Source organism: Octopus sinensis, linkage group LG10 (genome assembly GCF_006345805.1).
Source record: "Octopus sinensis linkage group LG10, ASM634580v1, whole genome shotgun sequence".
Lineage (NCBI taxonomy): Eukaryota > Metazoa > Mollusca > Cephalopoda > Octopoda > Octopodidae > Octopus > Octopus sinensis.
In genome coordinates, this window is record NC_043006.1 from 26,693,750 (window position 1) to 26,706,907 (window position 13,158).

General features: G+C 36.6%; 1 protein-coding gene across 2 annotated transcripts in view; it reads left to right on the top strand.

The window, feature by feature from the left end:
• Positions 1–13,158, top strand: part of LOC115216463 (neurofascin) — a 43,389-nt gene that overhangs the window by 7,258 nt on the left and 22,973 nt on the right. The gene's annotated exons all lie outside the window — the stretch shown is intronic.

A 13,158-nucleotide genomic window follows, 5' to 3' on the forward strand; every position in this document is an offset into this window, starting at 1 on the left:
ATTAGAAAGAAGGAAAGGTGAGTGAACAGGGTATTGAAAGAAGTAGAAGTGGAAGGGGTAGCATTGTTGGGTTTGACAAAATATGTTAATAGAGATGGTGGGGCTATCGAACTGAGAAGGGGAATTGGAATAGTGAGAGAAGGGAGGGAAAAGATCTAGTAGATGCCAGTAGGGTGGCGAAAGGTGGATTCAAAGAATGACCATAGGTTGGTTGGTAGTGGAGGAAAAGTGTTGAAGTATGAGAGTAAATAAGAAGAATAGGTTGGTAGCAAAGGCAAGGGGTGGTGGTGTTAAGCAGTTCTGGTTGAAGAAGCAAAGTGGAGATGGGAAAGGAATTGAAAGTATGAGGATGGGGTAGCTGTAAAAGGAAATGTGCTGGGTAAGAGGGATTTGCAAAGGTAATCATAAGAAGAAATATATGATAGAAAGGATATATTACTAGTGTAACTTAAGATAATGTTGTAGTGTGGGAATCACATAGATTTTACATAATGGGAAAACGATGAGTAGAATTTGTGCTTACATGAAAGTATTATATCCGAGAATTTATTAAGTAATGGTAGGGTTGTGGTTGCAAAGGATGGCAAGTGATTCTCTTTTAAACAGTTTACAAACTCCAAGGCTAGTGGTTGTACGGTGGAACCCTACAGATAATGGACCAGGATAGGGTATAGGGGATGTTTTGGAACTTGAGGTTGTGTATGTGATTTGCTAAAGAGATAGATAATTTAGAAGTTTGATTGGAGAAGGAATTCATGCATGCTCAGTAGCAGTGGTTGAAATCAACAGTGCAGCAAATATACACCCTTGCCTATAGGAATGTGGTGTTACTACCTGACATTTGTAGGTTACATTTTTGCATAGATAGAAACATCCAAGAAGTCGGAGTTGAGACACCCAGAAATTGCAAGTTTCCTTCCTTGCACTAGAGTTGAAGCTGATCCTTGAAAAGGTCTGGTTTGTATGATCAATTACCTCTGAAGAAACACTAGAGGTATTATTACTACTGATGTTAGATTTGGAGGGTGCATCACTGCTGTTATATGTGACAATACCAGTAGTAGTATGGAGAGTATCATTGAGGCAGGTATTGAATCAGATGGGGTTCAGGTGCATGGATCATAGGGCCCAAAGACAGGTGGTGAAGTTTGCATCTACTACAGGAGGCGATTATGGATCCTATGTTAGGCATGGTGGAGTAGGAGATTTTAATAGATGATTTATTGAAGATAGGGTGATGCTATGTTGCGGTGAGAAATTGAGTACAGAATTTTAAAGAAACTAGAAGGGAGAAAGGTTGCAAGAACCATAGGTTTTCCTGGTTCCTGGCCTTTGAGGGCTTAGAGTGCAGGGGAAACCACTGATCTGGAAAGCTGGGTTATAATATGGGGTATGATTGTTAAAGATATCTTTATTTGATAAGCCTAAAATTCTAATAGAGATAAGTTACAATGTTATTAAGTGCAGGGATACGACGTTGCCATATTGTGGTAAATTCATTGGGTTTATGAAAAGGGTAATATAAATTTGCAACTAAGTTGTGAGTGATATCTGAGAAATTGGCAAATTTAGTGTTATTTTCACAAGAAATTATTAGATGAATTTCACTGATGGTTCAGATAAACCAGCAGTTATATATATATATATATACACACACAAACACATATATGTGCAATAAATATATGTCTATAGGTAAATCTTTATATATATATATCATCATCATCATCATCATTTGACATCTGTTTTCCATGCTAGCATGGGTTGGATGGTTCGACCAGGGTCTGAGAAGCCAGGAAGCTGCACTAGGCTCCAATCTCATCTGGCAGTGTTTCTACAGCTGGATGCCCTTCCTAACGCCAATCGCTCCGTGAGTGTTGTGGGTGCTTTTTACGTGCCACTGGCATGGAAGCCAGTCAAGGCAATGCTGGCATTGGCCACATTCAGATGGTCCTTTTTGCGTGCCACCAGCACAGGTATCACAACTACAATTTCCATTTTATTTTTATTTTGATGTTGATGTACTTGACTCAATAGGTCTCCTCAAGCACAGCAGGTCGCCCTACGATCCAAGGTAAGCACAGCAGGCCGTTTTGCAATCCAAGGTACTTTGGATGGGCTGGGGCTGCTATGTGAAACTGGTGCAGGAAACAGCCATGAAGTCACATTATTTGTCAGGTCTTCACAGTCACAGCATATCTCCAGAGATCTCGGTCTGTGAGGCCCAACATTTGAAGGTCATGCTTGACCACCTTGTCCCATGTCTTCCTGGGTCTACCTCTCCCCCGGATTCCTTCAACTGTGTGGGAGTGGCACTTCTTCACACAGCTCTCCTCATCCATCCGTAGTACATGACCATACCAGCACAAACATCTCTCTTGCATGCCACATCCAATGCTTCTTATGTCCAGCATAGAGGAGCTCCCAGGGGCAACCCATCTTGAATTCCTCTGTTATTGCCTGGAGGACTATGATGAATAGAAGAGGACTTAGGGCTGAACCTTGGTGGACCGCTACTTCTACCCGGAATTCCACACTATATTCGTTGCCAATCCTAACCTTACTAATGGCCTCTCTGTATAGGGCCTGTACAGCCCTTATTAACCAGTCGTCTATCTCCAGTTTCCGCATTGTCCGCCAGATAAGGGATTGGGGGACCCTGTCAAAGGCTTTCTCCAAGTCCACAAAAGCTAAGTAGAGGGGTTTATCTTTAGCTAGGTATTTCTTCTGTAGTTGTTGAACCAGGAATATGGCATCAGTAGTGCTTCTACCCAGAACAAAACCGAGCCGCATCTCATCTAAGCAGACTCTCTCCCTAATGAGTTAGACTATGACCCACTCTGTGACCTTCATCGCTTGATCCAGCAGTTTGATACCCCTGTAGTTATTTCTATCTAGAGCATCACCTTTACCCTTGTAGCAGTTGACTATGGTGCTGCTACACCAGTCATTGGGTATGACTCCATTATGAACTACCTGGTTTACAATGCGGGTGACTAGGCCATAGCCCACACCACCAGATGTTTTAAGCATCTCATCAGTGATTCCGGATAGGCCGGGGGCTTTTCTTGGCTTCATACCCTTAATTGCTTTATCTACTAGGGAGCTGTCTATTGGGATAGCTGGTCCCTCTACTGGGTCAACATTTGGCAGGCTCTCCTCCTCCCATTCATTCTCCACATTCAGCAGTCTTTCATAATGGCTTCTCCGAGCCTCTTTCTTTTCAGAAACATTGAAAGCAAGTGCACCATCATCCATGCAGATGGATTTCTCTCCTGTAACATCACAATATTCTCTCACACACTGTCTAGCAATCCGAAATACCTCAGTTCTTTGGTCCTCCCGTCGCTGGACATTGGCAAACTTCTTTTCTGCTTCACCCTTGGCTATGTATACCTGCCACCCAGCCTCCGTTTTGGCTACCTGGTACAGTTCCCTGCTACCCCCATCCCTCCAGGCTTTCCAGGCCTGTTTCTTTGCTCTAATGGGTTTGTCTACCGTACTATTTCAATATATATATACACATATATAAATGTATATGTAGATAGATATACATATATATATATATATATATATATATATATATATATAATAATAATATTAGGGAATATTATTCCAAACTTACAGGGAAAAATACAATTTAGTAATACTAAATCAAATTTCACAATATATAATATATGTATATAAATTAGAGAAGAACCACCTTTTATCAATTCAACAATGATATAATTAATGATATAAAAAAAAATTTAAATATGTGGTAAAAACATATACCAATAATTAAGTAAAGTACTAAATAAATTAAAATTATATAATTGGTAAAACGACTACACGTGTTTGTTTCATGGTTATATTTTCAAACTGATAACAGTAAAATCAATTCATTTTAAATATAGTCAATCTTCAGGTCCAAGATAAAAATAATAAAATAATTGAATAAATAAATATATGTATATAATCTTGTAAGAAAATATAAATAAATATAAAAATACATAATTTTACAATAAAAATCAAAACAAAATACAATAATGTATCATAAAATACAAACACGAAATATCTTAAATATATTATGGTATAAATATTTATTATATCTATGAAAATAGATTTTAACTTATATAAGAAAAGAATGACAAACTATAATATATCATTACTAGAAAATTAAAATACAAGTACTTAAAATATTTAAAACAAATAAATATATATATATAAAATACAAAATATACATAAGGTGAAAACTAAAATACTATAATTTAATCTATTTACATTAAATTAAATTATTTATTTAATAAACATCTAAGTTAAATCTTATTCTAATTAAGTAATATATACTAAAAAAACTTCATGCTAACTTATATACATAATGCTAGTACACACTATGACTACTGGAATTAAAAATTGAAAATGGTTCAAATATATACACACCTATTATTTAAACTTATATTATTAATTTATATATACTCTTATTCTTTACTCTTTTACTGGTTTCAGTCATTTGACTGCAGCCATGCTGGAGCACCCCCTTTAGTCGAGCAAATCGACCCCGGGACTTATTCTTTGTAAGCCCAGTACTTATTCTATCGGTCTCTTTTTGCAGAACCGCTAAGTGACGGGGACGTAAACACACCAGCATCAGTTGTCAAGCGATGTTGGGGGGTACAAACACAGACACACAAACATATACACACACATAAATATATATATATATATATACATATATACGACAGGCTTCTTTCAGTTTCCGTCTACCAAATCCACTCACAAGGCATTGGTCGGCCCGAGGCTATAGCAGAAGACACTTTCCCAAGATGCCACGCAGTGGGACTGAACCCGAAACCATGTGGTTGGTAAGCAAGCTACTTACCACACAGCCACTCTTGCGCCTATAGTATATATAGATTTAATATTACACTCACTTATAGAATTAAACAAAATATCACTTAATATTAAAAGTATTTACTTCAATGTAATGCTACAAAAATAAAACTCCTAACTATTAGATAATATTTTGTCTTACAAAACTATTTCACAAAATAAATTACATAATACGTTAATTCACATAATAATAATAATAATAAAAATAATAATTAAATAGATATATGTGTAGTCCTTTTACCAATTATATACTGTTTATTTATTATTTTGAACTTTACATAATTATTGGTATATGTTTCTATCGTATTTTTAATTTTTTTCTATATGGTATAATTTAATTATATCATTGTTATTTCATTGTTGAATTGATAAAAGGTGGTTCTTCTCTAATTTATATATATATATACATGGGTAGATGTGCATATATATATATATATATATTAATAGTTATCGCCAAGCAAATATGGCAGTCCATAAATATAGGATGAAAGCTGCCATTGATTAGCTCCAAGAGGTCATCGCCTCTAGCTAGCTATATGACACAGCAACCTGTGCCCATTATAACCTTCGAACAGGGGAGGTCAGCCGCTTCCCCTTGCTGATTAGGCAACTTCAGACATGTTTCAGGGTATTTGCCCTTCATCAATATATATAATTATATATACTAAGTAATTAAGGGTTTAGCAACGATTTGCCTCACCACACACCGAATTTAGAAATAGCAGTCAAAGAGTTATAGCTATTCTTTCTACTAAATATAATTATATATCATCATCATCATCATCATTTAACGTCCGTTCTCCATGCTAGCATGGGTTGGACGGTTCGACCGGGGTTCTGGGAAGCCAGAAGGCTGCACCAGGCTCCAGTCTAATCTGGCAATGTTTCTACAGCTGGATGCCCTTCCTAACGCCATATATATATTATATTATATTATGTTATATACATTATGTGTCTAACATACATATGTACAACTTATATATATACTAGCTTAAGGTGACCCACTCTACGCACGGGTGAGAGTGTGGTTGTTACTTTCTCTTGCTTCCTTTCTGTTTCTTATCACCACATTCTCCCTCTTTGTTTCTCTTTCCTTTCTCTCTCATTTCCTCACTCTCTTACTCTTCCTTTCTCTCTGACTCTCCCTCGCTTTCTCTTACTCTCTATCTTTCTCTATCTATTTCTTTCCCATTTATAAACAACAAAAGATCTTGAGTAAGTTGAGAAACAAAATATTTTGAAAGATCAATCATAAATATCAGGCAATGACAACGGAAAGGTCTGCTTCAAGGCGAACAGCAAAACATTTAAAAGGGACAGACAAACTTGCAAGCTGAATAAAAATTAAAAAATATTGGAAACCAAAGTTTGAAGGGATAGAATCTGAGGATAGTAGACTCACCATGGCTGCTATTCAAAACTTCTTAACAACGGACAGCAACGTTGTGGCAGTTTAACAGCTGGCGTAAAATTTTGAACTTGATGTAAAAGAAAATTCCTAAACACTAATTTTTGAAGTGATTCTTTCTCACGACAGTAGACTCACCATGGCAGGCATTCAAAACTTCATCATGACGGATAGCAACACATTGATGATTTAAAGGCTGGCTCACTTTCCCACTCTCTTACTCTTCCTTTCTCTCGGACTCTCCCTCGCTTTCTCTTACTCTCTATCTATCTATCTCCCATTTACAAACAACAAAAGATCTGGAGTAAGCTGAGAAAGAAATATTTTGAAAGATCAATCATAAATATCAGGCAGTGACAAAAGAAAGGTCTGCTTCAAGGCAGACAGCAAAACAGTAACATTTAAAAGGGACAGACGAACTTGCGAGCTGAATAAAAATAAAAACATATTGGAAACCAAAGTTTGAAAGGATAGAATCTGAGGATAGTAGACTCAACATGGCTGGCATTCAAAACTTCTTAACGATGGACAGCAACGTTGTGGCAGTTTAACGGCTGGCGTAAAATTTTGAACTTGATGTAAAAGAAAATTCCTAAACACCAAGTTTTGAAGTGATTCTTTCTCACGACAGTAGACTCACCATGGCAAGCATTCAAAACTTCTTCATCATGGAAGGCAACACATTGAAGATTTAAAGGCTGGCGCAAATTTTTTAGCTTGATGTAACAGAATTCCTAAACACACGCTCCTGTAAATTTTAATCCCCTTCCAGACCCATTTTGACCCATTTTCACATTTTGGTTAATATAACCCGATTTCATTCAGGTCTACTCGGGCCACATTTTATAAGATGAGGAATTTTGTCCTAGAGGTCACGCCTTTCATTTGAGGAAAAAAATAGTTGCCATGCAAACTCGCCAGTACTTTTAACATAGGTGTGCATATTTTCAGCTCAACCGACCACATAATGCACACATTATATATATATATATTATAATAAATTAGAGACAAAACCACTATTATGCAAATCAAACAAAGAAAGACTTAAGCCAATACATAAAATAATTTATATAAATTAAAATTTAACAAATGAATAACCACTACGATCGTTTCGTGTCAGCACATCTTAGACATTCTTCAGGTGGTTTCTAAACCTTCTTAGCGAGTTATAAACTATGAAGTCATATGACTTCATAGCTTATAACTCGCTAAGAAGGTTTAGAAACCACTGACTTCATAGTTTATAACTCGCTAAGAAGGTTTAGAAACCACCTGAAGAATGTCTAAGATGTGCTGACACGAAACGATCGTAGTGGTTATTCATTTGTTAAATTTTAATTTATATAAATTATTTTATGTATTGGCTTAAGTCTTTCTTTGTTTGATTTGCATAATAGTGGTTTTGTCTCTAATTTATTATAATATAATATTTTATTATAAAATTGGATTCAATCTTAAATCTGATTTTTTCTTGTAAATTTGGATTTATTCCCTAATATTTATTATATATATATATATGCATTAAATATATATGTACATATATACACATTATATATATATATATGTGTGTGTGTGTGTGTACGTATTATATATATAAATGTATACAAATTATATATATATATAAAGTAGTGATATACTGTCAACTTAATGCGACAGTCCCATGAAGGGAATAATACTACTGCTATTTAGCGCTAGGAAGCAGCAACTCTTCCTGTAGGCCTTGACACAATTTCTGTGCCCTTATGTTTGCAAGGGGAAGATAAGCACCTCCACCCAGCTGAGCAGGCTTAGCTGTGTGGAGGTGGTTATCTTCCCCTTGCAAACATAAGGACACAGGAAATGTGTCAAGGTCAACAGGAAGAGTTGCTGCTTCCTAGGGTTAAATAACAGTAGTATTATTCCCTTCATGGGACTGTCACATTAAGTTGATAGTATACCACTACTATATATATATATATGTATGTGTGTGTGTGTGTGTGTTAGATATATAGTATATATATATATGTGTATATATATATATACTATATATATAAATATATCTAACATATATATATATACACATATATATACTATATATATATATATGTGTATATATATATATATACATACATATAATATATTATATTTATATTATTTATGTATATATTATATGTATCTATATTATATATCTATAATTTTATATATATATATATTATATGTATATGGTATATATATATATATTATGTATATATATATTATATATTATGTATATGTATATATATATATATATATATATATATATTATGTATGTGTATATATTTATATATTATGTATATGTATATATTTATATATTATGTATCTATATACATTATGTATGTATTTTTTTTTATATTTTAGCTATTTTAAACTGTTTCAGCTGCAAAGCTATGGTCATGCTGGAGCACAACCATTGACTGAGCTACACCATTATTTAGAACTTCCTCTGATATGTGGCCTTCGGTCAATGAGGGATTTTAATGCTGCTGCCCCCAACTGTGTTTCCTGCCATGACGTAGGCTCATCTGGAACCCGTTACAGGGGGAGATCTAGTTTTGTTTTAAAGACACTTACATCCACATCATATAGGTCTCTTGGGTAGTTTGGAAGGATATTAAAGAGCTATGGGTCCTTGAAGCCCAACTCGTTGCAGTATCTGGGATCTCTGGTAGTATGGAGTGGCACTCCATTCTGCAGTTTGAGTAACTTTCAATACCAAAGTTTGGTAAAGGCCTTCTAGGATTTTCCAGATGTATATCACTGCATATCTCTCCTGCCTTCCTTCCAGGAAGAAGAGTTTTACTTCTTTAAGTCCTTCCCAGTAGCTGACATGTTGCAACAAGATGTTTTTCTTAGTGTAGCTTCATTGGATTGCTTCGAGTTCCACCGTGGATTTTTTATTGTGTGGTGACCATAGTTGGGAGCAATAGTCTAAGTGGCTATCTGCATTTTATTACCAAATTGGTAATATGCACTTGAAAAGATGCATCTCTGCTCATGTCAACACCCAGGTCACACACTGACTTTGATTCAGGGATTTCAATTCCACCTGGGCCACTGTATTCTGTGTGCATGTCATTTAGATTTGTGTGCTGGTAGCGTAGAGCCTGGAATTTTCCTACTTTAAACTGCATGTTGTTGCCCTCAGCCCACCTGTATACTGCATCCAACTTCTGTTGCAGATGTGCAATATTTCCAGGATTTTGTATTGACTGAGAGACTTTTGTGTCATCTGCATAGCTAGCAAAGGCTACTATATGTATCTATATGCATTATATATCTATATACATTATGTATATATATAAATATATGCATATATATATTATGTATATATATATATTATGTATATATATATATTATGTATATATATATATATGTGTATATATATATATTATATATAATATACATATTGTATAATATACATAATGTACATGTATTTTATATATATATATTTTATGTATATATATATATATTATATAATATATATATATTGTATAATATACATATATTTTATATATATATATATTGTATAATATACATATATTTTATATATATATTATATACATATTGTATAATATACATATATTTTATATTTATATATAGTATATGTTGTATATGTATATATATTATGAAGGTCACGGAGAGGGTCATAGCCTAACTAATTAGGGAGAGAGTCAGTTTAAATGAGATGCAGTTTGGTTTCGTGCCATGGAAAAGCACCACTGATGCCATATTTTTGGTTAGACAGCTGCAGCAGAAATACGTAGCCAAAGATAAGCCCCCGTACCTGGCTTTCATTGACATGGAGAAAGCCTTTGACAGCGTCCCCTGAATCCTTATCTGGTGGTCAATGAGGAAACTAGGGATAGATGAATGGTTAGTTAGAGCCGTGTAAGCCATGTACAAGGACGCTGTCAGTAAGGTGAGGGCTGGCAATGAGTACAGTGAAGAATTCAGGGTAGAGGTAGGGGTCCACCAAGGTTCAGTCCTCAGTCCTCTCCTATTTATCATAGTCCTCCAAGCAATAACGGAGGAATTCAAGACAGGCTGCCCCTGGGAGCTTCCTTATACTGATGATCTTGCTCTAATTGCTGAGTCACTGTCAGAATTAGAGAAGTTTCAGGTGTGGAAGCAAGGATTAGAATCGAAGGGCCTTAGAGTCAATCTAGCTAAAACCAAAGTCCTAATAAGTAGGAAGGCAGGCAAACCACAAATCCCTTCAGGTTGATGGCCCTTCTCGATCTGTAGAAAAGGCGTAGGTAGAAACTCTATAAGATGTACCCAGTGTAAACTATGGACACATAAGAGGTGCAGCAATATCAAAGGAAGGGTAACTGGGAGGATAGTTTTTGTATGTGGCAGATGCTCAAGAGCAATAAATAACACTGAAAATGTGCAGAGTACAACTTCCGGCATATTCCAGGGAGAAAAACTAGAAGTAGTTGATAGCCTCTCTTACCTAGGTGACCAAGTCAGTAGCAGGGGAGGGTGCACTGAAAGTGTAGCTATTAGAATAAGAATAGCCTGGGCTAAGTTCAGAGAGCTCTTACCTCTTCTGGTGACAAAGGGCTTCTCACTCAGAGTAAAAGCTTGGACTGTTTGATTGAGGACTGGCAAGCCTGATGGCTGCACCAGGCTTCAATCTGATCTGGCAGAGCTTCTACAGCTGGATGCCCTTCCTAATGCCAACCACTGTGAGAATGTTGTGGGTGCTTTTACGTGCCACTGGCACAAGGGCCAGTCAGGCAGTACAGGTGACAGCCACACTCAAATGGCATTTCTTAAGTGCCACCTGCACAGGAGCCAGTCCAGCAGCATTGGCAACGACCTCACTCAAATGTTGTTTTTCAAGTGCCACCAGCACTAGTGCCAGTAAGGCTACACTGGTAACAGTCATACTCGAATGCTGCTTTTTATGTGCCACTGGCATGGGAGCCAGTCAGCGGCCCTGTCAATGATCACACTCGGATGGTGCTTTTAATGTTCCACTGGCACATGTGCCAGCCAGGCATTGCTGTCATTGGCCATGTTAGCGAATTTGATTTTAATTGTGATTTCAATTGCCTCGACAGGTCTTTGCAAGCAACACTTAAGTAGGCTGGTTACACCGCTGGCATAGGCCACTGGTTATGGTCTCACTTGCCTTGCAGGGTCTTCTCAAGCACAACATATTTCCCAAGGTTTTGGTCACTAGTCATTGCCTTGGTGAGGCCCATTGTTCGAAGGTCGTGCTTCACCACCTCATCGCAGGTCTTCCTGGGTCCATCTCTTCCACAGATTCCCTCAACTGCTAGGGTTTTACACTTTTTCACACAGTTGCCCTCATCCATTTGCATATATATGTATATATGTATATATTATATATTATAAATATTTATATATTACATATGTAATATATGATATGTATATATTATATGTATACATATATATATATATATATATATATATTATATATATATATATATTATATATGTATGTACATTCTCTGTATATATATTATTTATATATTATATGTATTTTTTTATATATTTGATATATATTATTTATATATAAACCACTCACTTCTCCAATTACTTACCTCCTCCTCCACCATCCCACTCTATATGAACCTGCTCTCTCAGATTCCTTCTACATTTCAATAACCTCACCAAAAGAATACAAATCCAGATGTTGTTCAGATAAGGAATCTTGTTTTCTGCAACTCAATACATCTATCACCTCTATTTCAGTGCATCTATTTACTTTTGTCACATCGTCAATTATTCATTTCTCTTTCTCTTTCTCTTTTACTTGTTTCAGTCAATTTACTGTGGCCATGCTGGAGCACCACCTTTAGTCGAGCAAATTGACCCTAGGACTTATTCTTTGTAAGCCTAGTACTTATTCTATCAGTCTCTTTAGCTGAACCGCTAAGTTACGGGGGGACACCAGCATCGGTTGTCAAGCGATGTTGGGGGGACAAACACAGACACATAAACATACACACACACAAACTTATATATGTATACATATATACGACAGGCTTCTTTCAATTTCCGTCTACCAAATCCACTCAAGCCCGAGGCTATTGTAGAAGATACTTGCCCAAGGTGCCATGCAGTGGGACTGAAGCCAGAACCATGTGGTTCATAAGCAAGCTACTTACCACACAGCCTAATGTCTCTAATTTTGTCACATCGTCAATTATTCATTTCTCTAATTTTGTCACAGATTGGCTGACCGAAAATTCAAAGAGCTTTAAATTCTGTCTAACACCAGTGTTGCTGTTTTGTGGTTTGCCCAACCTCCAACCCCCAACACCAGTACCGCAAGTCCCTGTCCTCTCACTGCCCAGCACCAGTACTAGAAGTCTCTATCCAGTGACAGCCTTCGGTTGTCTCCCATGAACACTTCTAAAGACTTAATGCCATCCCCACCCCCTACTTAGGATCTGTCTCCTATGTAAGGTTGTGATCATATAGCACATAAAAATGGTGTAGTGTATGCAGCTTGAAGGCTGTTGTTTGTTTATGAATTCTGCCAAATGTGAGCTTTCTTTTCAAGTACATGATGCTGTTGTCTCCCATCCCAGGGTCACATGGGCCCTCACCTCCCACACCCTCAGAGTTGGCACACTCAATGTGAGCACACTGAAAGGTAGGTCTGGTGAGATTGTTAAGATGCTTGAATGGAGATGTGTAGATTTGTGCTGCATCCAAGAAGTAAGGTGGAGAGGCAGTGCCACTAGGTTCCTCACAGGCAAAGAACATAGATACAAGATCTTCTGGGCAGGGAACACTGATGGGGTTGGGGGCATGGGTATACTTCTTGCAGAGAAATGGGTAGATAAGGTAATCGAGGTAGTCAGAGTCTGCAATAGAATACTT